Raw genomic sequence first — 27,500 nt, 5'->3', positions numbered from 1 at the left:
CTCACCTCACCTCGCACTGCCCCCTCCTTGAATGTCTGCCGCTGGGCATGCCCCGCTCTCCTCCGCCTTATCTTATCGCGTGTGAGCACCGACAATGGCCACAATGCCGGTGTACCTGTAAAGTGTTAATTGGGGCACAGGAACAGCCCGTCTCGTCTCGGGGGGGCCGGCTTCAGAGACAATACAGCAAACACAGCGGGGCGGGGGAAGAAGACGACACCACACATGCGGGTACATTCAGCTCCGGCGGGAACGAGACATTTGTCGGTCTTTTCAAGTGCCGAGAGCCGAGCAATCCTTCACTTGTATCGTTTCTCCCCGGTGACTAGATCTGGCCCTGCGACTCTCGACTGGGCTCACCCCCGGGGCAGCCCAGCAGGTGTGAGCCTGGCCGGCACCCGGATGGGAGATTCCACCCCGGAAAAGCTCCGGTTGCTGCTGCTCCTGCAAGAGGTGTGACTGGGACCAGTAGGGAGCGCTCACCCTGCGGGCTGTGTGGCTCTCTTACGCCCCAGCCTCCTGATGGCGACACTCTGCTGCACAAACAGGCGCCGTCCTTCGGGGGAGGCGTCAAACCGAGGTCCCGACCCTCCTTGGCCATTAGGAAACCCCAGGGCGTCTCTCAAAAAGAGACGCCGGGGGTGTCCCTCTGGTGTTAGTGCTCCCCTTTACCCATCAGTCGGGGTCTCCTCCTAATCCCCGTCTCACCTGTAACAATCAATGACGAGGCCCCCCTGTCCGTGAGATTTAGTACTCGCGCAAGAGACCGGGGGCAGAGCGCGAACGCGGTCCCCCGCCCCCCACAAAGTGCGCGCTCCGGGTTCCCTCTCGGGGCCCTGCAACACAGCGGAAGGGCAGCGAGAAGGAGCCTCTTGCTCTGACGCCGCAAGGCCACAAGAGGGCGGAGGCGCCGCACGCCCGGCCGACGTGTTGGACCGGTGCGCTTTACGTGCTGAAATAAACACGCGAAAGCCCCGAAATGTTTCCAGAGTGCTGTGCACTGGAGGTTTTTGTCTGGTGAAGACTTGCCTGGTGCTCCTCCGTGCAGATTGTTTGTCCTCCTCCAGTGCGGGACGAGCCAACACAAGGGAGCGCATTCGCCAACATCCAGGCACGCAATGCGATTTGGAAAGCAGCTCCTTTCCAAAGAGTTGCACACGAACGATCCTTCAGTCCCGCTCGGGGGGCACGGAACCCCCGCCACACACAGCTTCAAGTAGCGAGTCAGGCGCCGGGGCTTTCGCTTACGGCCACACCACCCTGAACACGCCCGATCTCGTCTGATCTCGGAAGCTAAGCAGCGTCGGGCCTGGTTAGTACTTGGATGGGAGACTGCCTGGGAATACCAGGTGCTGTAAGCTTTTGCTCTCCCGGCCAGCAGGGGTCGCCGTTGGTGCCGTAGGCTTTGGGAGGAAAACCTGCAGGATGGAAAGGTGATCTATAGCCTCATCTCTAGAGATGTTTTGTTGCTGTGGCATGTGTGTGACCCATATTCAAAAAAAAAACCCGTCTGTAAAACGAATATCGAAGCTGCCTCTAAATCTGCAAATGAAGATGAGTCGATAAACCACTCGTTTTTCGTATAACTAGACATATATTCATTTGTTACCGATTTCATTCATTGAGCACGGATACAATAGAGGTACAGCCATTCACTGTTTGACATGTCTGCACTGGTACAGAACCGAGCAATCAGAAAACGGGTGAAACTGTCTTTAGACTCAGCATACAGTACCGAGGCCCCCCATGACCAAATAAAGGCTAACCTCGATAATCAGCCTAAAGAACGCAGACTACAGCAAAACGACTGACTTTGAAAAGGGAATGAACGTCCGGAAGGAGTAGTGGAACTAGCTTGAGATGCTTCTCCGGACCCCTAACTAAAAGCCAGCGAGAACCAGCAGCGGCGTCCACTCCTGTCGAACCGGGATCCTTCCGCAGCCACGCAGCTCGTGGTGTCCTAACCCTCCCGTATCTGATTTTGGACCAAGCACATCAGGGGAGAGCGCGAACGCAGTCCCCCACTACCAGAAATTATGCAGTCGAGATTCCCACATTTGGGGATGAAGAAAGATGTGAAGACGGGGGTTTGAATTTAATCTTTTCTGTAGGGGGTTTAGACTTCCAAGTCACAAGCAGGGGTTTATGGCAGGAAAGGGGGGTAACTGATAAGGATTGCAGATGCCAGCTAGGAACCCCCCTGGGTGTAATGTTAAACTGACCATTTGCCCAGAACATCGTAAACTGGCCAAATACCATGAACCCCCCTCTTTACCATCGGACCGAGTGACGTCAGAAACGGAGAAGAAAACTGTATATAACCCAAAAGTTTGTAACAGTACGGGGAACAATACTTCGGTTTTGTTGTTTCTTGCGAGAAACAAGACTTCGGCTTTATTGTTCCTTGCATGCAATAAACTCATCTGTTTTACTTCATCTCGGGATCAAGAACCTTGTTTCTTCTGTTACAACAAATTTGGCGTAGTCGGCAGGATGCTCCAGAAGGCGCAGAACTTCCCATCGGCAGGAGAGACGGTCAGCGCGCACATAACTAAGAGGTAAGGACTCCTCTTTTATTTAAAAGTCCCGACTCTCTCTAACCGATTGGGAAATCTCTGCTCCCTGCGAGAATCGCCCGAGATGACGGAGTAAACGTGAGTTTCTGAATTCCTCTGGCCCGGGGAAGGCACCGGTGTATGTAATGGGTTGTTTGCTGTAAGCCCAGAATTTGGTCTGGCAGGGGTTCCGCGGTATTGTGTACAGGCGTTCGAAGCTGGTGTATGCCTTAATTGCGCGTGGAGTTTTGAACGGGTTTTGGACCCTTACCGTGAAGTCAGGACTGGTGTGGGTCTTAATTGCACCCGGAGTTCTGAAGGTCAGAACTGGTTTGGGTCTTAATTGCACCCGGAGTTCTGATGCTCTGAATCGGTGTGGGCCTTAATTGCGCCCGGGGTTCTAGAGCAAGTGGTGCATTAAATGCACGTAGTTCAGGACTGGTGTGGGTCTTAGTTGCACCCGGAGTTCTGAAGGTCAGAACTGGTGTGGGTCTTAATTGCACCCGGAGTTCTGTGGCTCGGGATCGGTGTGGGCCTTAATTGCGCCCGGGGTTCTGGAGCTGAGTGGTGCATTAAATGCACGTATAATCCAGGATTGGTGTGGGCTTTAATTACGCCCGGGGTCCTGAGATTAGCTACGCCTTGATCGTGCACAGATTGGCGTGGCGTGGTTTTTTTTTTGTTTTAAAGGAAACAGGAGTAGAAGAGATATATGTATTTATGTTTTTGGTGTTTTCCTTGTTTGTGAAATACATATACACACGCACGACACTAACATAAACACACCTCATAATAAAAGAGCAAAGCATTAAGTAGCAGGATTTTAAGGACGTTGAGACCCGAGAATCGCCCTGATTGAGCTCAGTGCGTAAGTCCACCCCGGGGCAAAAGCAGCGATGCTGGCGTTCTGGGGATGGTGAATTACTGATCAAGAAAGGGGGTTTTCGAGGTCTCGTTTCTTACCTGTGAACAGTGCGGTGTAAGTCCTCTCTAAAGTCTCGGAGAGGCATTTAGATCTGGAGGTAACAGATGCCCTTAGCTGAATGAGTGCAGGAATGCACAGGTTTTTCCAAGTGAAAACATCCCCCTACTGAATGAGCTGTTACCTCACACACGACAAAAGTAAATCTTAAAGAGACCGAACATGTGCGCTAACTGATGGTTTGAGAAAGTGGTGGAAGGGTCCGTTTAAATATCGGAAAAGTGTAAGTTGACGGAAAAGAAGGAGAAAAATATGGAAAAAGCTGAGCTTGTCAGAGGGAATTTGGGGCGAAGACGCCTGTAAAGAAAGCATATGAGTATTGATTGGCAAAAGCACAAGCATGTAGCTCCCACCCTGGTGCACGGCCGGCACCAGTAGTGGCAGATACATGACGAAAAAGAAAGAAATTGGGATGTGACTTAAAAGTGTGTTTACGGGGAAAATAAAAACCCGGAAGAAAATATACTTTACTCGCTACGAAAGAGTATAGGAAAAAAAGCTAGAAGAGGCAGTACAGGAGAATGAGAAACTAAAGAAGGAATTAACTCCTGGTCACGCTGCACTGGTTAATGTGCTGCAGCCGGCGACTAAGTTATGTCCTGCTCTCCCACAGGGGAACAAACAGGCAGGAAACGAAAATAATTGGGATCAATTCCCTCAGTGGCCATATGGAGAAGGGGGGTCTGATTGGGATAACACTTGGTATGAGTGTGATATAGACGGATCAGGGTCTCCCCTGTTAGAGGGAGGGCGCCCGCAGGTCTGTACTCTCACTCGAAGTGGGAAAGGACTTGATGTAGCAGGGGCTGGTGCCGTTGATGACAGCGCCACTCTAACACTGTCTCGCACCCCGTCGAGGGGGTCTGCAATCGCACCTACCTTCCCTGATTTCCCCCATACGATCAAATCCAAAACCGTAAGATATTGACCGGTGGGCTAAAGTACCGCACCCGAAATTAGAAATGCAGCGAACCTGGAGTGTGCTTCAGGAATTAAAAGGATTCATGTAGAAGTAAAACAAGAATACAGCACATTGTATTACGAAGAGAAAAATATATTCTCGATGTGTATGTGTGTTTTATGAATTTGTGTGCCGGCATGTATGTGTGTAACTGTGAGTTTTGGTATACTAAATGACGGTGTGAGTGTGTTTAGCCAGCGGGACTGGCTAGAGACGTAACTACAGAGACTTGACGAAAATCAACTTAAGGAGATTGGAAAATATAAGAGCGTCTGAAACGTATAAGTACAGTACAGGTGGACGTAAAAGTAGTTAAACAGTTTTTGTATTATTATAAATTATTATAAATTGTAATTTATACAATTAGTTGCAATAGTGGAAACAATTTGGTTTTATTCGAATGTCTCGAAACCAGACATGCTGAAACGCTGTAGGTTTAGAATCGAGACTGGGGAGAATAACGTCTTGTGAGAAAATCTGTTTACCTAACGATTAGATCCTGTAAATCCCTTGTAGCCTCCCTAAGTCTGTCCCAGTCCAGTGGATAAAAATGTACTGTTAATGGAGTGGTGGTTTCTCTGTTAGGGGATACTGGAGCACTACTGTCATGCTTGTTTCACTCCTCTGTTCAACAGTGTACTATAGAGCAATGTATAGGGGAAGATGGCAGGAGGCCACAGGAGTATTGGGACAGCAAGTTTTACTTGCCGAGTACCAGATTTTAATGGGTGGTTTTATTCCAGATCTATTGGGTTGGAATATTATGCATTACAAAGAATGACTATGCAGAACAGGGTATCACGTGGCTTCAACTGGCTGTGATCACTCAGTATGTTGATGGTATTCTGAGTGCTTCCCCTGACAAGGAAACCCACAAGTCTGAGTTGCTTCAGCTTTAGAGTGTCTAATAGAAGCAGTTATGATAAGGCCCTTTTGTGTCTAGCATTGTGAAATTTTAACAGGGCCTGGGTGCAATGTTTTTTACAGGGTGAGCACAACTCTTAACAGATCTGCTTAAGGGGGGAGTGCAGTACAAGGACAAGATTGCCTTGGTTCCCGCAGCAAAAGCCGCCTGTAATAATTTGAAACAAGCTCTCTTACAGGTGCTGAGACTGGGGTTTCCTCAGATGGATCAACCATTCCTTTGTATTATTGCAAGTTGCTGACAGAGGCCACCCAAGGAGCCCGCGAGCAGGTCCTGGAGGCGTGGGGACCACCACCTGAAGGAGGGCACGACCTCATCCCAGGAGAGTGGGTGTGGATCAGGAAATTTCCTTCACAGGTTCTCCAGCCCAGGTGGGACGGACCCTACCAGATCCTGTTGACAACCGAGTCTGCGGTTCGAGTGGAAGGAAAAGATCGCTGGATCCACGCGTCACACTGCCGACGAGCCTCATCCCCGGACCCAGAATGAAATCATTTCTGTCAATAATGATAATTGTTGCTGTAGAACTATGTTCCGCAGGGATTAATGATCATCTCTCCCACAAAGGAGAACATGGAATTAATTCCTTTTTAGGCCTCTCCTATCTGACAGCTAAGAAAACCAACCAAAGTGCCTGCTGGGTGTGTGCCGCATTACCCAAATATGTACAGGGAGGACTTCCTATGGGGGCCATTCCTTGGCGTCTCGAGGAAGTCATAGGCATGATCATTTGGAGGGATAATTTAGGAGATTTTAATATGACAAACTATGGGGGTTGCCATAACACGACTTTAACCTGCACAACATTACAATATCTACAGGAGCGAGGCTTAGAGCCCACGAGTTTCACAGGCTCTTACGCTCCTAAATATAACAGAAGCCATACACCACCATACCTGACTCTAAATAAGGAACGTGAGGGAAACATATGTTTTCAGCACACTAATGGTCTGCACTTGGTTGGATGGAGTCGTTGCAACCTTACCATCGCTGCAAATATATCCACCTCTACCTTCCAAATTCCAGGATGGGATCGGCACACCCCACAATTCGGTATAAGTTTCTTATTTTCAGAGGCATGGGGAGCGCCAAACGGAACATATTTCATTTGTGGAAAACGAGCCTACCCATGGTTGCCAGCCCAGTGGTCTGGCTCATGTTATTTAGGATATGTGGTTCCTCATATCCGTGTTCAAACCCACACCCCCTTCGGACCTAACCACAGACCACAAAGAAAATTGGCTGATTGGGAATATTATTTAGGTATAATATTTCCACAAGCCGGCATGAACTTTCTGAGTCGAGAGTTAATTCAAATGGCTTCGACTTTAGAAGAATTAGCAAATTCTACCTCATCTAGTCTGAAGGCTGTTAATGATGAGATGGTAGCCCTCAGAACAGTGGCCATGCAGAACCGACTAGCTTTAGATTATGTACTGGCGGCCCAAGGAGGAACTTGTGCAGTAATTGGCACTGAATGCTGCACATATATCCCTGATAATTCTGAGCACATCTCAGATCTGGCCCAACACATTTACAATGAGGGACAGAAATATCAGGACTATTATACTGAAAATTGGGGAATTGGATCTTGGGTAAAGTCTGTGTTTGGGGCCTGGGGCGGAACTTTTTTACAGTGTTTATTTGTAGGAATAGTATTGTTTATATGTATAATTGTAATCATCACGTGCACAAAAACATGTATCACATCTTGCCATAACCGTGGAACGTACAATGTCATGGCAATACATACCTGTTCGCCAAGAAAGGAAAGATCTGCCCTGACATTGTATGTATAAAAATAGGCTACACTGACGTATGCCATATTTTATAAGGGGGGAATGAAGAAAGATGTGAAGACGGGGGTTTGAATTTAATCTTTTCTGTAGGGGGTTTAGACTTCCAAGTCACAAGCAGGGGTTTATGGCAGGAAAGGGGGGTAACTGATAAGGATTGCAGATGCCAGCTAGGAACCCCCCTGGGTGTAATGTTAAACTGACCATTTGCCCAGAACATCGTAAACTGGCCAAATACCATGAACCCCCCTCTTTACCATCGGACCGAGTGACGTCAGAAACGGAGAAGAAAACTGTATATAACCCAAAAGTTTGTAACAGTACGGGGAACAATACTTCGGTTTTGTTGTTTCTTGCGAGAAACAAGACTTCGGCTTTATTGTTCCTTGCATGCAATAAACTCATCTGTTTTACTTCATCTCGGGATCAAGAACCTTGTTTCTTCTGTTACAACAGGGAACTCGCAGGGGTCAGCACAGCCGGAGTGCAATGGCCGAGCCTCGCCCTGGGTGAACCTCCTTCTTGATCAAGGTATCTCCCCTGCCAGGTAAGTATGAGTTAAACAGGCCCCTGCAAGCGGCCCGCACCCACAGCACAAATCGCGCAGCCTAGGCCACCTCCTCGCCCCGCACGCCACCGCCTCCTGCTGGGCCCACTCTTTCACACACTCACACGCCACACTAACACTCAAAAGTGTGGGCAAAACGAGAAAACGAGCGCGCCGTTTCCTACACATCTGCAGTCGCCGTTGCGCATTCGCAGCATGTCCCGGGATGCAATTCGGCCTCATTTGCATAACTCCAGACCGGCAGATCGCCACGCAAGCTCGCGACGTGCGCCTGCCACACACCGAACAAACCTTTTCAGCAATTTCCAAAAAACGGGCCTGCTCGCCTGCCCACAAGGCTCCGTCTCTTACCTGCTCTCCAGAGCCTGCTGCCTTCTGTGCTTTTCTCTCGGCACCGCTGCAGCGCACACAACTCCTGCAGCGGGAGGGGGGGAGAAAGTTCCCGCGCTCCGCCGCAGGGAAGGCTCGCTCCGTGCGCACACGTCCTTTCGATGCCAGTCCAACAAGTGCTCCGCATTAGCTGCGTCGGGGCTCCGGCGTGTCGCACCTCACCTCACCTCGCACTGCCCCCTCCTTGAATGTCTGCCGCTGGGCATGCCCCGCTCTCCTCCGCCTTATCTTATCGCGTGTGAGCACCGACAATGGCCACAATGCCGGGGAATGGCACCTGTAAAGTGTTAATTGGGGCACAGGAACAGCCCGTCTCGTCTCGGGGGGGCCGGCTTCAGAGACAATACAGCAAACACAGCGGGGCGGGGGAAGAAGACGACACCACACATGCGGGTACATTCAGCTCCGGCGGGAACGAGACATTTGTCGGTCTTTTCAAGTGCCGAGAGCCGAGCAATCCTTCACTTGTATCGTTTCTCCCCGGTGACTAGATCTGGCCCTGCGACTCTCGACTGGGCTCACCCCCGGGGCAGCCCAGCAGGTGTGAGCCTGGCCGGCACCCGGATGGGAGATTCCACCCCGGAAAAGCTCCGGTTGCTGCTGCTCCTGCAAGAGGTGTGACTGGGACCAGTAGGGAGCGCTCACCCTGCGGGCTGTGTGGCTCTCTTACGCCCCAGCCTCCTGATGGCGACACTCTGCTGCACAAACAGGCGCCGTCCTTCGGGGGAGGCGTCAAACCGAGGTCCCGACCCTCCTTGGCCATTAGGAAACCCCAGGGCGTCTCTCAAAAAGAGACGCCGGGGGTGTCCCTCTGGTGTTAGTGCTCCCCTTTACCCATCAGTCGGGGTCTCCTCCTAATCCCCGTCTCACCTGTAACAATCAATGACGAGGCCCCCCTGTCCGTGAGATTTAGTACTCGCGCAAGAGACCGGGGGCAGAGCGCGAACGCGGTCCCCCGCCCCCCACAAAGTGCGCGCTCCGGGTTCCCTCTCGGGGCCCTGCAACACAGCGGAAGGGCAGCGAGAAGGAGCCTCTTGCTCTGACGCCGCAAGGCCACAAGAGGGCGGAGGCGCCGCGCGCCCGGCCGACGTGTTGGACCGGTGCGCTTTACGTGCTGAAATAAACACGCGAAAGCCCCGAAATGTTTCCAGAGTGCTGTGCACTGGAGGTTTTTGTCTGGTGAAGACTTGCCTGGTGCTCCTCCGTGCAGATTGTTTGTCCTCCTCCAGTGCGGGACGAGCCAACACAAGGGAGCGCATTCGCCAACATCCAGGCACGCAATGCGATTTGGAAAGCAGCTCCTTTCCAAAGAGTTGCACACGAACGATCCTTCAGTCCCGCTCGGGGGGCACGGAACCCCCGCCACACACAGCTTCAAGTAGCGAGTCAGGCGCCGGGGCTTTCGCTTACGGCCACGCCACCCTGAACACGCCCGATCTCGTCTGATCTCGGAAGCTAAGCAGCGTCGGGCCTGGTTAGTACTTGGATGGGAGACTTCCTGGGAATACCAGGTGCTGTAAGCTTTTGCTCTCCCGGCCAGCAGGGGTCGCCGTTGGTGCCGTAGGCTTTGGGAGGAAAACCTGCAGGATGGAAAGGTGATCTATAGCCTCATCTCTAGAGATGTTTTGCTGCTGTGGCATGTGTGTGACCCATATTCAAAAAAAATATTATGTAATATTTTGTAATAATATATCTGTAAAACGAATATCGAAGCTGCCTCTAAATCTGCAAATGAAGATGAGTCGATAAACCACTCGTTTTTCGTATAACTAGACATATATTCATTTGTTACCGATTTCATTCATTGAGCACGGATACAATAGAGGTACAGCCATTCACTGTTTGACATGTCTGCACTGGTACAGAACCGAGCAATCAGAAAACGGGTGAAACTGTCTTTAGACTCAGCATACAGTACCGAGGCCCCCCATGACCAAATAAAGGCTAACCTCGATAATCAGCCTAAAGAACGCAGACTACAGCAAAACGACTGACTTTGAAAAGGGAATGAACGTCCGGAAGGAGTAGTGGAACAAGCTTGAGATGCTTCTCCGGACCCCTAACTAAAAGCCAGCGAGAACCAGCAGCGGCGTCCACTCCTGTCGAACCGGGATCCTTCCGCAGCCACGCAGCTCGTGGTGTCCTAACCCTCCCGTATCTGATTTTGGACCAAGCACATCAGGGGAGAGCGCGAACGCAGTCCCCCACTACCAGAAATTATGCAGTCGAGATTCCCACATTTGGGGAATTCGCAGGGGTCAGCACAGCCGGAGTGCAATGGCCAAACCTCGCCCTGGGTGAACCTCCTTCTTGATCAAGGTATCTCCCCTGCCAGGTAAGTATGAGTTAAACAGGCTCCTGCAAGCGGCCCGCACCCACAGCACAAATCGCGCAGCCTAGGCCACCTCCTCGCCCCGCACGCCACCGCGTCCTGCTGGGCCCACTCTTTCACACACTCACACGCCACACTAACACTCAAAAGTGTGGGCAAAACGAGAAAACGAGCGCGCCGTTTCCTACACATCTGCAGTCGCCGTTGCGCATTCGCAGCATGTCCCGAGATGCAATTCGGCCTCATTTGCATAACTCCAGACCGGCAGATCGCCACGCAAGCTCGCGACGTGCGCCTGCCACACACCGAACAAACCTTTTCAGCAATTTACAAAAAACGGGCCTGCTCGCCTGCCCACAAGGCTCCGTCTCTTACCTGCTCTCCAGAGCCTGCTGCCTTCTGTGCTTTTCTCTCAGGGCTGGCCATTATCCCCCTTGTTATTCGTTTTGGCTATGGAGCCCTTAGCCTGTGCCTTGCGCCAGGATCAGGCCATTAATGGGATACCAGTACCTGGAAGTGGGGGAGGAGAGGTAAAGACATCTCTATACATGGATGACGTCACCCTGCTCCTCTCTGACAATGCCTCAATTAGTAGAGCTCTGCAGTGCTGTGATCGGTTCTCTTTGGCTTCCTCTGCAAAAATTAACAAATCAAAGAGCGAGATTTTTTATCAGAACTGGAGGGAGCCAAAAGAAGGACATGATCTCAGGCTGCAAGAGAAGAGAATTAAGGTCCTGGGGGTGTATTTTGGAGAAGAGATGGGAACAGTAAATTGGCAGAACAAATTGCCAATCTTAAACAAAAAACTGATGCAATGGAAGAACCGAGACCTCACCATGACAGGGAAGGTGCTGGTCATCAAAGCCAAGCTCTTGCCTGTCTTGAATTTTCTGGCTTCTACCTTCCCAATCCCACACCGTGTTGCGGCGGTGCTGAGGAGATTGATGTTTCAATTTCTATGGGGTGTGAAGCAGGAAAGACTCAGAAGGGAAATAATGTACAGGCCGCTACCCTCAGGGGGGAAGTCTGTCCCAGATATTGCTACGAAGCTGCTGTGCATTTTCCTGGCCTCTGTGCTGAGAGGCTTTGCAACAGCACCTGCAGCGCGTACCTGGACTTATTTTTCCAGGCTCTGGGTAGGTAGGGAGGTGTTCAGAGTGTGGGGTGTCAGACCCAAGCTGGATGTCCCACTCTCTGACACATGCCCTGCAATTTATGGGACAGTTAAAAGTTTTCTAAGATCTCACACAATTGGCCATATTCCCCTCCGAGATGTCAGCGTCCAAAAACTGGAAGATTTCTTTGCACCCCAGAACAATAGGCAGACCCCTGTGGGCATTTTAACATCAGCCCAAACAAGGAAGGTGTGGAAACACACATCCTCTAAGTTTCTGTGCAACATTCACAGAGATTTAGCCTGGAGTGTCATCCACCAGTGCTTACCGGTACGAACTTCCTTGTACCGTATGGTCCTCACACCCAGCCCTCGCTGCGTTAGGGTGGGCTGCAGCGAGGAGGAGACTGTGACCCATCTCCTGTGGTCCTGCTTTTTTGCTAAGGCCTTCTGGGCACAGTTTGAAGATTGGTTGCAGGCTCTCTCGCCCCAATTTACCCTGACCGCTGCTTTCGTCATATACGGCATCTCTCCTGTCAAACTTCCTCCTGACGTGTTTGACAGGATCTGGGCCGTGGTGAACAGTGGGAAAGACGCCCTGTGGAGAGTGAGGAACATGGGGCTGTTCAAAGGCATCAAGATCCCAGTCAAGGCTGCAGGTAGCCTGGCCCTGTTCATCACCCGAGAGAACTATTACCTCAGAGATCTGTGGAGAGAAGGGAGGGAGGAAGCAGAAAATCTGTGGGAAATCGAGGGCATAGGTCAATATCTCAAGAAACTGTGAAAAACACTATCATGTTTAAGTAAAGAATGTGATTTGCTTCAGAAAAAAGAAATTGTTGCTATGTAACTCGTACCGTGTCAAAATGTAATAAGATGTGATCATATATACTGTTTTAAGTATGTATATTAATGTAAAGCATTTGTGATGCCCTGTATTTTATTGTGAAAAGGAAATAAAAGTTCTTAAAAATCGAAATCGCTGGAGGAAACAGTCCATCTGGCCATGAAACTCATTTGAACGTCTAGCTACAGCAACTAACAATATCATGATTTATTCAGGATGTGTGGAATCAGCACGTCCCGGAGACAGCTTCCGAAATCGTGAGCATTCTCTGGTGGTGTCCTGCAGGGCACCTGTGGGCGTGCATTGGTGGTATAGTGTTGAGCATAGCTGCCTTCCAAGCAGTTGACCTGGGTTCGATTCCTGGCCAACGCAGTGGCAATTGGTTTCAAATGCTGTCATGAGCCTTGGATTATGACTAGCAAAGCGAAGCCTTTTGAAAGAGCTAAAGCACTGCAAAACGGAATTGAAGGAGAATCTTACAGGGGATTCTGAGCGGTGTCTGCATACACGCAGTCCGATACGGGTGCTGAAAGCTTGAGCTACTCTCAATGTCATGCTGCCTTTCCCCGGAGTAAATCTGTTACATTGAAGGAATGCTTCTCGCAGGTTCAAAAGGGACCCTTGTTAATTGGAGAAATCAATGATTTCTAATGAATTCTGTATGTGTTAAAAGACAGCTATACACAGAAAACATGCAGGACACTGCCCATGATGTTTCCCGAGCCGAAACACAGTGCGTTTTTCCAAGCCATCTGACAAAGCTCGCCCACTGAAAACTGCAGCAGATCGTGTAAAGACCTTCAACTTTGTAACTACTGCACGCACAGGAAGCACAATAAATTCCTCTTTTCAAACTGTCAAAGGTTTGCTTTGCAAACGCTGCAGGACATCGCACAATCTCTTTTGAACGGGGACAAACGATTTCTTATGGGGCGCAGTAAGTACAGACGTTTAAAAAGCTCCACTCATGCCGACGATGCAGCATGAAGAAGCGCAACCTAACGTTTGACAGACAAAAGCCGGGCGCCGCTACGAGCAATATGAAATCAAACTGACAGCACACGGCGTTTCGCGCTGACTCAAAAGTGATCTCGACAGACGCTGTTCTCTGCATAACGCTGAAAGAGATAAAGAGCGTTTCTGTTGAGACGTAACAAGCTCGTTTCTTTCTACCATGATGTCACCATGACAAAATCTGTCTTTAAACACCTTGCTCAGTCTCTGACGAGACTGTCAAAAATTGCTTTCGCCGATTGTATTGCAAACCAGCGGAAGCGGGGTATTGGGAAAAGTTTTCAACTAGCAACAATCGTGCGTGCTAATTAGAACAGCAACGCTGAGCTCTCAGCACCGTACTGAGCCCAGGTGTTATTCTAAAGCTGTCAGGTGCAGTTCATTTATATGAAGGAAATCTCTTACTTGGTACGATTACAATGCAGTAAGTAGCACAGGCTACTTGGGGAATAGCCCGATGTGTTTTAAAACGACCCGAGCCAGGTAGGAGTCGAACCTACAATCTCCTAATCCGTAGTCAGATGCATTATGCATTGCGCCACTGTCCCTGGTGTGACACTACAGGACTGTAACCCAGTGATCTCAGCCCTGCAACTAGTAAAATATTACCCCCGGTCCATTCTTTTCCAAAAGTGAGAAACACCTGTTTTCTACATTTTGTCTGTTTTAAAACCATATCTCTTTGAACCAAACCAAGAGTTTGTCTTTTGCACTGATATTCTGATTCATTTCGATTTCAAAGAAAAAAAAGCATTACCTTCCAAAGCATCATAAAATTGTCCCTTCTTCCAGACTCTACTTCTCTCTTGTAGTAGTACAGTAGACCTTTCCAGGTGAGCAGATCACAGAGTCCGAAATGAGCTTCCTCCATCAAGCAAAGTACCTGAACATGACTCTGTCTTCATAAAAGCGCCCCTGTAATAAAGAAATTAAATCCGAAATCAAGAGGGCAGTTGCCTACTGAAGTTCAAGAAGTCATCAATTTTAACCTAGCAACACATTAAAGGCTGCATCTATACAAGTACGATTCTAGAAATGCTCACCAGATTACGTTTTAAGAAGGAACTGCGCCTCAGGTTCCGCCGAGATCTTAACTCGGATGGCAGGATTCAGAGTCCGGAGTGCGGACTGATGGCGCACGGAGGGTCCACATACTGTGGATCCCTCAGTGATCTTCCGCGTATTCAAACCGCCAGCATGTGACTCCCCTGTCCCCGTGACCTCATTGCTCTGCTCTCTCCTCTGTGCAGCCGAGCCCGACTCATGGTAAAGTGGAAAAAAATATGCCCTCAACGTGAGATTTACTCTGGACGAGGATAGATGTTACCTTTTTATCGTTGAATAGGATGTATGTGATGTGGCGACTAGGTTCAATTTTGTATCCTCTTTAAAAGATTAAGGACTGGGGTGAGCGTGATTTACCACCCTTTCAGCTAAGGACCCGACATGCGCACCGTTTAAGCTGCATAGACTCGGTCGATTAACTCTTCTCCATTAGCAGGGTTAAGGTTAAAGAAAAAAAACATTGCTGACTTCTTTTTTTTTTGCCAGCCGCTAGCGCTGATTAGCAAGGTTTGTATTTCATGTTTTGCAAGTTGCATCCATTTTAAGAAAAACAAGTCGCGTTAAAGACAGGAAATGAATACTTGCATTTAATTAAGTCTAGCCGTAGGCGGTTGTCCATAATGACCAGTACTGTTCGAGAAGACAGAACAAAGAAGGCACCGCTGGGATTCGGACCCAGGATCTCCTGTTTACTAGACAGGCGCTTTAACCAACTAAGCCACGGCGCCCCAGGAGTGTTGTCCTTTTGCAGCCACTTGGACACACCTTTAGAAAAACATTTTGTTAACAGGCATTCTGCCTCAGCCTAAACACCTATAGCTTGCAAAGTGCATGCTATTAGACAGGCACCTCTGCAAGACCTTAAGAGTCTCTTAAACTAGTGATAGTAAGGTGTTCCCAACGGGTGATGTTCGGCTTTCAAATCATCTCTCCGTGGAAGCGCCGAGATGCAGCTGTTTAAGGCTTAGAAGCAGCTGACTGTTTCACTACCTAGCTGATCACTGTCAGTCAGGGAGCTCAGAGGTGAAAAGCCTGTCTGAGAGACAATTCGCCGTCGATCAGTTCAATATGTTCCGTACCAGCTCGGCGCACCTGAGATCATCTTGGTAGCCGTGTAGCTCATATAGGTGAGAGCGTGTGTGTGTACCACCGTGATTGGATGCCGGCCCTTCTCAGGTCACAGTAAACCTTCTGCTCAAAAAAAGTGAGGTTTTATTTAATCTCTGACCAAGGGAAACGTTTCATTTTTTCAAAGAAATGTTTGTTAAAAAATAAAGTCATAGTTCAATGGGATTCAATCATAGACCGTGTGATATGGAAGTCAGGAACCTAACCCACAGCACCACCAGCACAGTCACGTGCTGAGTGCTGAAAAAGCACTACAGAAACATTATCGACAGACAATGTACAGCGTGTACTATTCTTGTGTTGCGGTACATGAATATAATTATATCGTTATTAATTTCTAATTTATAACTTTATTAACTTTATAAATTTATAAATTAACTTTATAAATTTATTAACGTTATTAATTAATTTCACGACGCACAGACAGGGCACGGGGAGCCGCCGCCTGCAAACACAGCTCCAGGCAGGACTCCACTCCGCAGGAGCCGCAGAGCAGAGGAGATGGGGGCAGCTTAGCTCCTGTGCAGAGACCTGAGCTGCTGTTGCTGCAGACACTGTCTTTTCTGCACTCGGGGTAGGAGTGAATGTTGAGTTGCCCTTAGAAATGAAGCAGAGCACTTCAACGGCACGGGTGTGTGTGTGTGCGCCCTGGTGATTCTGGGAGACAGATTGAACCTGGGCTAAAAGAGAGGGGGCTTAGCCCTCTTCCATTTGCTAGTTCAAAGTTGTACAACCCATTTGTATCTGCTAGGCGGCGCAGTCGTCGTGCACAAAGAACGCTTTGAAAAGCGTCAAAGGCAAGTCATTCCGAGTTGGTCGTTTGTGTTTTCCGTTCAGACGCGAAATGCTGAAATGATCTCTCGGCTCCTCGGTTGTCATTTCTGCTCCTTAAAGGAATCACAGCACCCGTCGGCTTCCAGCACGGTGGGTCGGGACACAATGCCGGGGGTCGGAGAGAGCGATGTCTTCCTCGTTAGTATAGGACCTGTCACCTGTCCCCACCTGTCACGCGGGAGACCGGGGTACATCAGGACGCGCATTGAAGTGAAAGCAGGATGCGCTGCGACATGCACTGTGCAGATCCCGCCACACTAAGGGGTGAGTGGGTCTGTTCGATCACAGCGCTAGGCGAATCCCCAATCCCCTTTTGTGCGTGGCGACAAAATAAGTCTGTTTCCGCCCGGTTTCGAACCGGGGACCTTTCGCGTGTGAGGCAAACGTGATAACCACTACACTACGGAAACGGTGGTAAGATATGCCCAGCGGCCCAGCGTTGAGCTTCGCCATTGCGATTCAGCTGCTTCCAGTGCCTTTATTGGAGTGCGCTGATGGACCGTGCTCTCTCTCCAGAGACCAGCACGCCTGTCATGGACGGAGCAGGAAAGGCGCTGCCACATTCTACAGCCCTCTCCACGCAATCGACGAAATCTGGCTACTGAAGTGGAGAAAATCGCCTCTCCAGAAAGTGCAAATATCATCTTGGAGAGTATAAATCCTATTGCCGAAGGTCAGCTCTGTCTACCAGAGTGACCCTCCCACCTCCTGCAGCGATGGTCAGCTCGTCTCACACGCGAGAAGTTTTGGCTGGAAACAAGCGCCCCCTCTTCTCGCACGTTTTGCACGTTCGAGAAGGATCTTCTTCACATTCGCCCATGCAGTTCCCAGTCTTGTGGACGAGGACAAAAAGAACACACAAGGGCTCATCCAGGAGTTGAACCCAGGACCTCCCGCACCCTAAGTGAGACTCATACCCCTAAACCAATGAGCCACGGCAGCACTTTCCATTTTATTCTGTCAGCGAGCTTGAGGACGGGGGAGAGGCGTCATTCGCTCGTCCAGTCAGACCTTCATCAATAAGTCAAGAAAGCTGCAATTACACGACTGCCTTGCAGACGAAGGGCAGTGAACTGCACCCGGTAAGAGGGGAACAAGCGGCACTAGGTGACACCGAGGCATAACCCCAGCGAGGGGGGTTAGCTTGCATGGTACAGCGCTCGCTTTGCATGCGAGAGATAACGGGATCATTTCCCACGTCCTCCAGGTGTGTGCTTAGAGCTTGATGTGCCGAAAGGTGTCCTTTAGCCTGTGGTCACGCCTTGCATGGAGAGCGTCATGCAGCTGTCAATCATTTTGCAGCGACGCCCCCTCTTCATCTTCTCTCTGCCTTAAGCGTCTCCGCCACTCTCTCTTGACATTTCATGTCAGCATGTCAGAAGTCCGAGTGACGTTTTTAATGGCTGAGTGAGGGCACGATGCTGAAGCAGAGAGGCCACTTCAGCCAGAGAGACTTGTGCTAGGTGAGATCTGAAAAACGGACTCGCAACAGAAACAGACCAAAAAAGTATCGGTGAGATCAAAAGGCAAATGCAACATCCAGCAGAGGGCGTCTAAAGATTAGGGAACGGGCGACTGAAATCCATATGAGGCAAACTTTCCAGCTGTGTACTGCAGCTGGCCTCGTTGGCGTAGTTGGTAGCGCGTCAGTCTCATTGTCTGAAGGTCCTGAGTTTGATCCTCACACGGGGCAGGGCTGCTTCCTCTCTTGCTCTTTTCAAACACTTGCGGCAACTGTTCGCTCATAACCACGTCTGGAATGCGTGACCTTTACACGGGGGAGAAGCAACGCCGCATCCCTTTTCTAAAGAACATTCACATTCAGAAATAAGTCAAGAAATTTGCCATTACTTTAGCTCGCGCTGCTGTCAGCCTGCCCATGTTGCCAAAGAAAGATTCACTCGGCGTCAACATGACAGAACAGCGATCACTTGAAAACACTGTTCCACACTCCGTAAGCAAGAACTTCAGTGTTTGCAGTCACCCGATATGCCGATAGTCAAAGGAGTACAAAACATGAAGCGTCAAAAGACAAGATGAGTTGATGGAAAGAGCCTTGAATTGATGAGCACAAAAGTTCAGCTCGTACAATAGGCAACGAAGGTCCCGGCGTCATCATCGCACTTGAAAGGACTGCCTTGCAGACTAAGGGCAGTGGGAGGTTGCTGTTTTCAGATGGAGGCATTGGGATGGTGGGCCGAGATCTATTCTTCTTAAGGAATTCTTCATCGTGAAAGATCGGTCCACAGGTCATCCAAAGAACTTACAAATTTTTTGGACTCAGGGAATCACGTGCTTCCGGAAGGGAGTGAAGTGCTCAAACACATGACATGCCCCCTTGATCTCACATGCACAATTCTGCTGCAACATGCACAGCTACCGTCCACACCAGGCAGTGGGGCTTCAGCAGAATTTGCTACGCCACCTGCAATAACATATCCAGCTGCACACATATACATGGCCCCTCTGTCCTTTTCAGGATCTCAAAAAAAAGCATAGCATGGTTTTCCTGCAACCTGATTGACCGCATCTCCCTCAGAATGTGCCCCGTTGCATTCATTGCTGAAGCAGGACGGAGGCTAACGGACATGCCAGAACAGTTAGGCTCAGCGATCTCTCCAAAATATTGTGGTTGTAGTGGAAGAAATATGGTTTAAATTGTACCTTGGTATTTCAAACTCTCTCTAGAATGTTATCCTTTTCTATTTTATTTTGACAGGAACTGGCTAATGACACTAGATGAAAAGAGAAGAAAGAAAACACAACGTTTCGGCCGTGGAGCCTTCTTCAGGTGTGAGGGCTCCACGGCTGAAATGTTGTGTTTTCTTTCTTCTCTTTTAAGCATGGAATAGACCTATTACTTGTTCCTTTGCAGCCTACGCATGCTGACACAGCTCCCCACCTGAACTGCTTATGATGCCTGGTAGTTTGTGGTACTTGGGTATTGTCTTATGTTTGCTCAAACTGCATATGTGTGATTGCATATTTTTGGGTATTTTCATATGTCAATATTTAATTCACTGACATTCCTGTATGCTTGGAAGAAAGGTAGATTGGATTTGGCACAGGACGCCTGCCCATATTTGTTGATCATTGTTGGGCTGGAAAAACAATGATAAAAAGTGTATGAAAAAAGCTCTCTCCAATATTTCCCTTCTCTTCGCCATGGTTACACTGCCTGTTCTTTCCGTCTTTTGTCCTTCTACAAAGATTCCAGGGCTCTTTTTCCACCATAATATCAGAAGCCAAAAAATAACCATCTAATGTGTAAACAGCATTTGTAATGTTGGTAGCTGGAAGAGGTTAAGTATGTTTGCAAGACCTAGTTGATTACACCAGACTTACTTTGTTGTTGTCAGTTTTTTTTTTCTCTTTTAAAGGCTGTAGGTGGGGTGTGATGGACTGTACCACTATCATAGAAGATTTTTTCAGGACACATCGCAGTTCCATAGTAGAATTTATCAATAGTAGAATTCCATAGGACATTATTTACCAACATATTACCCAGTGTGAGACTCTGCCAGTAAACCTCAGAGCATTGAGTTCTCCACTGATAAAGATGGCTGTCTGAAGTCATGAAATCCACTGCTGGGATGCCTGAGAGACAGTAATTGAATCTTGGCTGGAATTAGGCTTTCTATTAGTGTTGATCTTTGGGAATTATGTGGTAAAAAGGGAAAACTCCTTTACTTTAGTCACTTTGAATGTTCAAATGTACAGAACCTGCAAAACTAAGCAATGAAAAAAATCCATCACCACTCTCATGATAGCATAACTCATAGTCTCTGCTGTTGTGTAACAATACACACTTTCAATTTTCTTATCGCCTGTCTCCAGAGAGAATCTTGTTAGTGCTGATGACCTTGAATTAGACCTTGTTGACTCTGTAAAACAATCTTCCTCTGCTTAGAATTTCACTCAGATTGATTATGTTCTCAGATTATTCCTGGCAGGACTGAGTTTCCAGGAAATGAAAAGTGAAAGAAAAAGTACAGAAGATCAGCCCTTGAATATACAACATTGTGCAGTGAGATTGTTAAATGTATTAGCTGCTATCCCGTGCTAGAGCCTGTCGTGGTAAGCAGTGGATGACAGGATCTAGCATAGATACTAATGAAACACTGTTAATGAAAGATAAAACACTTGAGTCTTATTTTAGTTTTCCATTTCCCTTTCATTTGTGATGTACTGTACAACAGGCCACAGAACATGCACAAAAACAGATATGCACACATTCACACCAGGCAATGACAGTCTGCCCAGTCAGAATCTGAGCTGAGGTATCAGAATTCTGAATTCCCTGAATTCTGTCATGGATCATCCACAATAAGGGCAATGTTTGAACACGAGGATCCCCAGGAGAGAGCCTAGTAACACAAATCTTGGAGCAAAAGCAGATGATTAACTTCATAGTTTGTGTGGTTGAGCCAAAGTTGAGCATGAGGATATGTGAGTCACCATTCTTAGAAATGGATCCAACTTCAGACAGGCGTCAAAAGTAAGAGTATACAGTGCTGGGGCAATGACACTTCAATGATCAGAAGGATAACAAGAGTTTTAATGCATTGAAATTGATTTTCTGGTGATGCACACTGTCATGGAACTATTAATTTTTTAAGGATCACTTACTGACGTCAGACAGCTGCCAATTCTCCAGACTGGAAGGATGAACAGTTTATCCCCCTAGGTACCATATTTCCATATTTCGAAGCATTGGAATAATACATGTCATACAGCAACATAAAAACAGGAAGACAAGTATCACAGCCCCTATAATCGGTGTTAGTAACTTAAAAGAAAAACATTCCCCCTGGCCCAAACAGTGATTCTAACCAGGAGAGAAAAGCCAGTGTATCTTTTATGCCTCTCTCTTTATTCACCTTGTCTTTTAGTTCTTTCAAATGCTGAATAGCGAGCGTAATATTTCCGTAATCATCGTCATTAGCTGGAATATATGTACAACAGGAGTCTCCTACTAAAGCATAGACTCCTCCAGATGCTGCATTTTGAAGGTCCAGCACGAACCTGTTCTGAAGTACCATTAATCTAACTCCCCTTAATTCTTGTTTGATAGCGTCTAAGCCTTCTAACGTGATATTAATAAAAGAGTACATTTCATAAAAAGTCGCATGGGTGAGGCTGTAGAATGAGGCATTAAAGCACATATATAACAAGATGCATTAAATTTCTTTAACTTTACAGTATGATTTATAAATTTATACCACAAATTACTCATATCCCCCTCATTATCAGTTTCATTCAGCCAGTTTGTATACAAAGAGGCTTCGTGTTTAGATTCTTCCTCTTTTGGGGTGGTGACAGGCTTCTACATAAAAAGGAAAAAGGCTGTGCACATCAGTCCCACGCAGGTTATCCCCATCTGTCCTTGTGGAGACATCACTCCTGCGCTTTGCTCAGTTCGTTTGTGACCTTTTTACAGTGGGAAGCATGAATCCAGGGCACCATTTCTGTGACCTTCACAGCAGTGGCAGTGGTCAGCAGCACCTGGTACAGCCCCCTCCACCTGAGTGAACACCATTTCTTTTTCCTGAAGTCTTTCACCAGAATCCAGTCTCCTTATTCACTCATTAGTTCTTACAGCACAGGTAAATCCCTGTGGGCTGGAGCCCAGTATAATCTTAGGCTTTTTTGGTCAACATTGGTCAACAGATTGGTCAACAACTGGGTAATAACTCTTAGAAAAATCTACACATTGTTCCCCTGCCTCAGCTGTGACGTTTTGCAGAACAATTCTAGCTGAAGTTGTAAAATTTCTCTTTGTTCCGTTCCTGCAAAACATCTTATTATGAGCAAACAAACCACAATAATCATTTGCATCTAGGGGAATCACTCCCAAGGGTAACCCCCCTTAAAGCTATATTGTTCTACCCATCAGGTTCTGCCACTAGATAAGAGAACCTTTCCCATGAAATCATTTTTTGACCTTCATGATCCCTTCAGGGTGTACAATTAGCACAGAAGCAGCAGCTTTAGTCCACATGTTTTTCAAACAGGATATTAACGATATGATCATAACGAATAATACCAGACCCACAAATATGTATTGAACCAGAGACCCTCTCCATGTTCCTAGCACAGACTGTAGCCATGTACCAATGCCCCAATCATCTGGATTATAATTATGATATATATTTTTCTTCATCATAGATGTGCTTTGCTAAGTCCTAGCAACCTACAATACTACAATAGAGAATTAGCAAATTCAACAATCCATTCCTCCAGCTAAATTCATCCCTCCAGGAAGTTTCATTGATTGGCCCGTGATGATATCAAACAGGCTGTTACACAGTTCTGTTTGATCCAGCCCGCATCCCATGGCGTTCCTTCAGTCTGATGTCTAGTCGATCTTTCAGAGATCTGTTCCTTCATTCCACTGTTCCAGCAGACTGAGGGTGATCTCAGTCCATCTCACTCCGAACAATGCAGCCACAGCCTGACACACCTTCCCTGTGAAGTGTGTTCCTTGATCATAATACAAGGGGCAGGGCAGTGCCCACCGAGGGCTTATCTCTGTTATCAAGTGTTTGGTAGACACAGAGGCAGTGGCAGCAACCCACCAGGAAAACAGATTATAAGAGCCCAGGTTTCCCTTTACAATTTTCAATTTCCCAGGTTTGAAAGGTTCCTCAGTAGCAGGCCTTTTGAGCTGTTGCACCCGCACCTGAACTGTAGTTGAGTTCCTTTGATAAACATTACATCCAGATACCACATAAGTGGTTACGGCTTCAAACCCGGTTCTCACCCAGTTTTGGGTAACCGGCACACCATTTGACTCCCACCTGGGTGTCCAACAGAGTGCATTTGTCGGGCTATAAAGGGCATTAGGCTGTGAGGGCATGCAGGGCGTCTGGTGTGCTGTCAGCTCCACACCCCATCATCATGCAGCCCCACAATCTTTTCTAACCATGTCCATTTCTCTGCTTCACAGAGGTCTCAGACTACTGTTCTACAAGTATTGCTCACCTGACAGTTGCATCTGCAAAGTTGTTCCCTCGAGTTACTGGAAACATTTCTTTATTATGTGATTTACACATTACCACAGCTACTTCAGTCAGTAGCTGCAAAGCTTCTAACAGTTCAGAGATAAACCCAGCATTCTTAACTGGAGTCCCTGCTGTGTTGAGAAAATCCCTATTCCTCCACCACCATCCAAAATTGTGGCATGCACCAAATGTATATATAGAGTCTATATACATATGCAGCCATTCAAAACAAGCGGGGTACGCTGCGGTATAACACGGTGGGCGTTTCGCAGTATACCGCATCATACCGGACGCAAATTAGATTATGTTAATAGTATCCGGAATCACCTTGTAAAATCGCCAGGTGGAGCTAATAAAGGTTAACCTCTCCTGTACAGCATTTGAGCTGTCAGCAGAAAACGTCGGTTTTGAATCCTGATCACTGCTGAGGGACAATCTTTATTCAATTAAGAATTTAAGGTGTATACTCTTTAGACTTTAAATTTAAACAGTGTATTACAGCATGTTAATCATTAAACATTAAAAAGGCGGTATATTTTATAAAAGCAAGATTGTTCTGTTGGACAAAAGTACACAACCTACCACCTTTATCATAAATATTTTAATTATGCAGGAATATTTTATGCATCAAAGTCTTTACTGAAGATATTACTAAGAGTATTAATAATGAATGACCTTGGACAAGCTGTAAGCTCAAAGTATTACCCTGGTCCACATTCTTTGTAACCGTCTTTGTAAACGAAAATAGTTTATTTTTTCATTGACAAAAAGTAACACCACAGCATTTAGTTGATCCGATCACGCATTCATTTCTAATCATACAATGTAATTCTTGAGAATCTCCGATTCACCATGCCTTTCACATGCTCATAAACGATTTTAATTTAGGAATTCACAAGTATTTTCAAAGTAGAAGGGGGCGAGATTTCCAGCAAAAGACACCTCCCCCCCTCAAAAACCAAGGAAGTACAGTACTTACTAGTTAAGAAAGCTAGACTCCTCAATGAAATCGCTTTAACATGCTAATGCTTTGGTGTAACAGTCCGGGCGTGGCCAGCTTCTAATGTCAACCTGACTATGGCGAAAGGAACCCTCCTTTCATTGGAAGACTATGAACATATTCTAGCCATAAATGAATTAATAGCAAACATGGTTTACATAAAATACATTTTTCCAAGAAAGTTTAGCCTTTGTTACTAATGAAACCACAAAATAAAGACATAAATATAGAAATCTTAATATTTTTAAAATACATGACTTTGCTAAAATTTATTTGAAAATAAAAACGATTACAAACGCCAGCGGATAGAGAGAACAGGGGAGGGATGTTGGTTTTGCATAAGGGGTGGGGCTATAGAAATGAGGTCTATTTGAGAATGTGGAGTTACATGTTCTGGCTGTTGGTGAATTATCGTTGTTGAGTATGGCGTGTTGAGGTATTGATTTTGTGTAATGCTTTATGTTGAAAATTTGAGGTATTGATTTTGTGTAATGCTTTATGTTGAAAATTTAGGTGGATTTTGTTTATAATAACGAGGATAAACTGGGATGGGAGGAGGATTTGGTTTTGCATAAGGGGCGGGAATATGATAATTTGAGGAATTTGAGAGAGATTCACAGAGATTCCCTCTGCTGTGACCCAGGGAACCTGCAGTCAGGTAACATTATTTCTCACAACTACCAGGTATTGAGTGAGATTGACCTGATTGTTCCTGCCTCAACGGCAGGGTTGCCAATACACCCAGTCCCCCAGAAGGGACAGGGAATGAAAGCCAAGCCGGTTTTCTTACAGCCACCAGCTCAGTTTGTCAGTCTGAGTCTGACCAACAGTGGTTCAGCCAGACTGGAGCTGGATGGGCAAGCCACCCGACTGTTAGTGCAGAACATGGAAAAGGGGGGTGTCAGAATCCCCACCTGCACTGACATGGGCCTGGTGGGTGATGGTGAGTTCGAAGACAGTGAACTAGCTATCCCAGTGCTGGGGCAGCTCCCTGAACCCCTAGAGAGGGAAGGGGGGAGCGAGCAGGTGTCCTACACCCACGTCCAGCGAACGATTGTAAACATGCCGATAGAGGGATTCCTCAATCAGGAAGTGTGCAGGGTGGACCTGAACAGTGAGAATGGAGTAACAATCCCAGATCCCTCAGGTGCTCCAGATAACCACTAAGCCAAGGGTCAGGCATGCTCCACCGCTGCACCACCCCCTGCAGGGTTCCTAGAGCACAGGCATGAACAAATCGAAAAAGCAGATGTCCTGGAAATGGAGGAGCAGCATCAGCAGCTGCGTCAGATCTCCTCAGATTTCCAGGATGTTGGTGCCCAAGATGCCACATGGCATACTGAGAAAGAGACCATGTACATGCTGCGCCAGCTTAGAAAGGGGACAGTCACTCAGAAGGAGATGACTGGGATCAGCCACCCGAAAAGACTTTTGGGAGGACTGATTGCTGCCGCCACTGTTGTGTGTTTGCTATTTCTGGTAGGTTTGTGTGCTACTGGCACTCTCACCCTGACTGCCCCAAGAAGGCAGGTGTCAGAGGTGCCAGAGGGTAGTGACAGACTGTATCAACAGCAGCAAAAGTTGGAAAGCTTAGGGAAAACCCTACGGGCAACTTCCTATGCAACAGGGTTGAATCTTATCCCCCACCTAGTGGACATGATTGTTGGTGTTATACAGTGGGTTTATGCTTGTGTGCAACAGGCCAGAATGTTGACACAAGACCTGTTAAGGGAGCTTAGTGCCACTGTAGCCAGTCTAGCCATAGCACAAATCCTAACCCACTTGATTTCACTCTTCTCAGTAGAGGAGTATGTGACATTAAACCCATTGCTCATAGCTCACCCAGAAGGCAATCCAAGATTGAATTCGGTTCCAAATCTTGAGATGGGTATGGCTACCAAAGCTATCCATTGGCTGTGTCTAACTGATCCACCAATGAAGGGTGTAAAGCTACTAACGAGCAGAGGGAGGTTAATGAACCCCATGAAGAGCAGATGGGAAGTAAATGGCTGGTCAGCACACCACATTTAACTGTCACTATAACTTGTGACAGGCATGATACAGCTACCACAATGCAGCTACCTAACCAACAGTTTCCTGCAAGTTCCCAAGGAGGCCATAGTACAGCATGGTAACTTAACACTGTACGGTCTGCAACCAGACAACATAAGACCAAACTTGAGGTCGTGGATGCCTTCAGGTGCCACACTATTGAATTGGATAGAAATCCAAGAAACAGTAAGCCCTGAAGATGTACAGGTAGTTAGTTTGCTTTAATGGAACAAACCTCCAAACCACCCTGGCAGGTGCCCAACACAGGTGTCATGGTTCATCAGGGGGGCTGGGAACAGGAACCGGTGTTATTGTAACACTGGTGCTGGGAAGCTGGATCATGACTGACAATGTACTCTGAATGCTGTACTCTTACATCAAGATGTACTCCGGGTAGCACGAATGAGTCAAAGGTAGCATTTCAAAAGAAAGGAAGTTACCTCTTCCCCAAATATCTGCCTACAGAGGTATCAGATACTGACAGTGAACTTCCTGATTTGTAATGCCTAGACTGAGATGATGTCTCCTACCTTGTTTATACATACTCCAGATGTTATTCATCCTGTTTGTTCCCAATGCTGGTTCCGGTATGAATTCTCGAGGAGTAATGTGGACATTTAAGGTTAATGTTCTAATGACAAGGGACATCACTTAACTCTGTTTTGTTTTGAAGGCAACAACGCCTCAGGACCTCGTGACCTTCAAAAAGGGGGGATATGTAGAGGCAATGCTTGTTAATAAGACAGAATTAAGTGTTGCTGTGCTTTCCCAAATGAGGCCCCATCTCTCTCTTCATCTCTGTGGCTGCACCACAGAGAAACTATTCATGCAGGCTGATTTAAAGATGTTTTCTTTTGATAAGGGACAGCTCCCAAATGGGGATGCACTTAGCTGAGCCTGGCTATCATGATCAATGGTCATCCATTGGCGCCT

General features: G+C 47.4%; 6 non-coding genes and 1 pseudogene across 6 annotated transcripts; 2 read left to right on the top strand and 5 right to left on the bottom strand.

Annotated features, from left to right (window-relative positions):
- Positions 1–1,242: 1,242 nt before the first annotated feature.
- On the top strand, positions 1,243–1,361 carry LOC148630852 (5S ribosomal RNA). The gene has a single exon (XR_015934962.1). It is a non-coding gene; the product is annotated as a 5S ribosomal RNA (ribosomal RNA).
- A 6,285-nt stretch (positions 1,362–7,646) lies between these two features.
- On the bottom strand, positions 7,647–7,774 carry LOC148630851 (U1 spliceosomal RNA; annotated as a pseudogene).
- Positions 7,775–9,581: 1,807 nt separating this feature from the next.
- Positions 9,582–9,700, top strand: LOC148630850 (5S ribosomal RNA). Its single transcript, XR_015934965.1, has one exon. It is a non-coding gene; the product is annotated as a 5S ribosomal RNA (ribosomal RNA).
- A 656-nt stretch (positions 9,701–10,356) lies between these two features.
- On the bottom strand, positions 10,357–10,520 carry LOC148630849 (U1 spliceosomal RNA). Its single transcript, XR_015934987.1, has one exon. It is a non-coding gene; the product is annotated as a U1 spliceosomal RNA (small nuclear RNA).
- A 3,168-nt stretch (positions 10,521–13,688) lies between these two features.
- LOC148630848 (U4 spliceosomal RNA) lies at positions 13,689–13,827 on the bottom strand. The gene has a single exon (XR_015934993.1). It is a non-coding gene; the product is annotated as a U4 spliceosomal RNA (small nuclear RNA).
- A 1,376-nt stretch (positions 13,828–15,203) lies between these two features.
- trnat-agu (transfer RNA threonine (anticodon AGU)) lies at positions 15,204–15,277 on the bottom strand. Its single transcript has one exon. It is a non-coding gene; the product is annotated as a tRNA-Thr (tRNA).
- A 1,571-nt stretch (positions 15,278–16,848) lies between these two features.
- trnav-cac (transfer RNA valine (anticodon CAC)) lies at positions 16,849–16,921 on the bottom strand. The gene has a single exon. It is a non-coding gene; the product is annotated as a tRNA-Val (tRNA).
- Positions 16,922–27,500: the final 10,579 nt, after the last annotated feature.

The sequence above is a fragment of the Lepisosteus platostomus genome, unplaced genomic scaffold (genome assembly GCF_059453375.1).
Source record: "Lepisosteus platostomus isolate fLepPlt1 unplaced genomic scaffold, fLepPlt1.hap1 Scaffold_86_H1, whole genome shotgun sequence".
Classification (NCBI taxonomy): Eukaryota; Metazoa; Chordata; class Actinopteri; order Semionotiformes; family Lepisosteidae; genus Lepisosteus; species Lepisosteus platostomus.
Note: the sequence above shows the minus strand (reverse complement) of the source record. Positions and strands in the feature narration are given on the sequence as shown.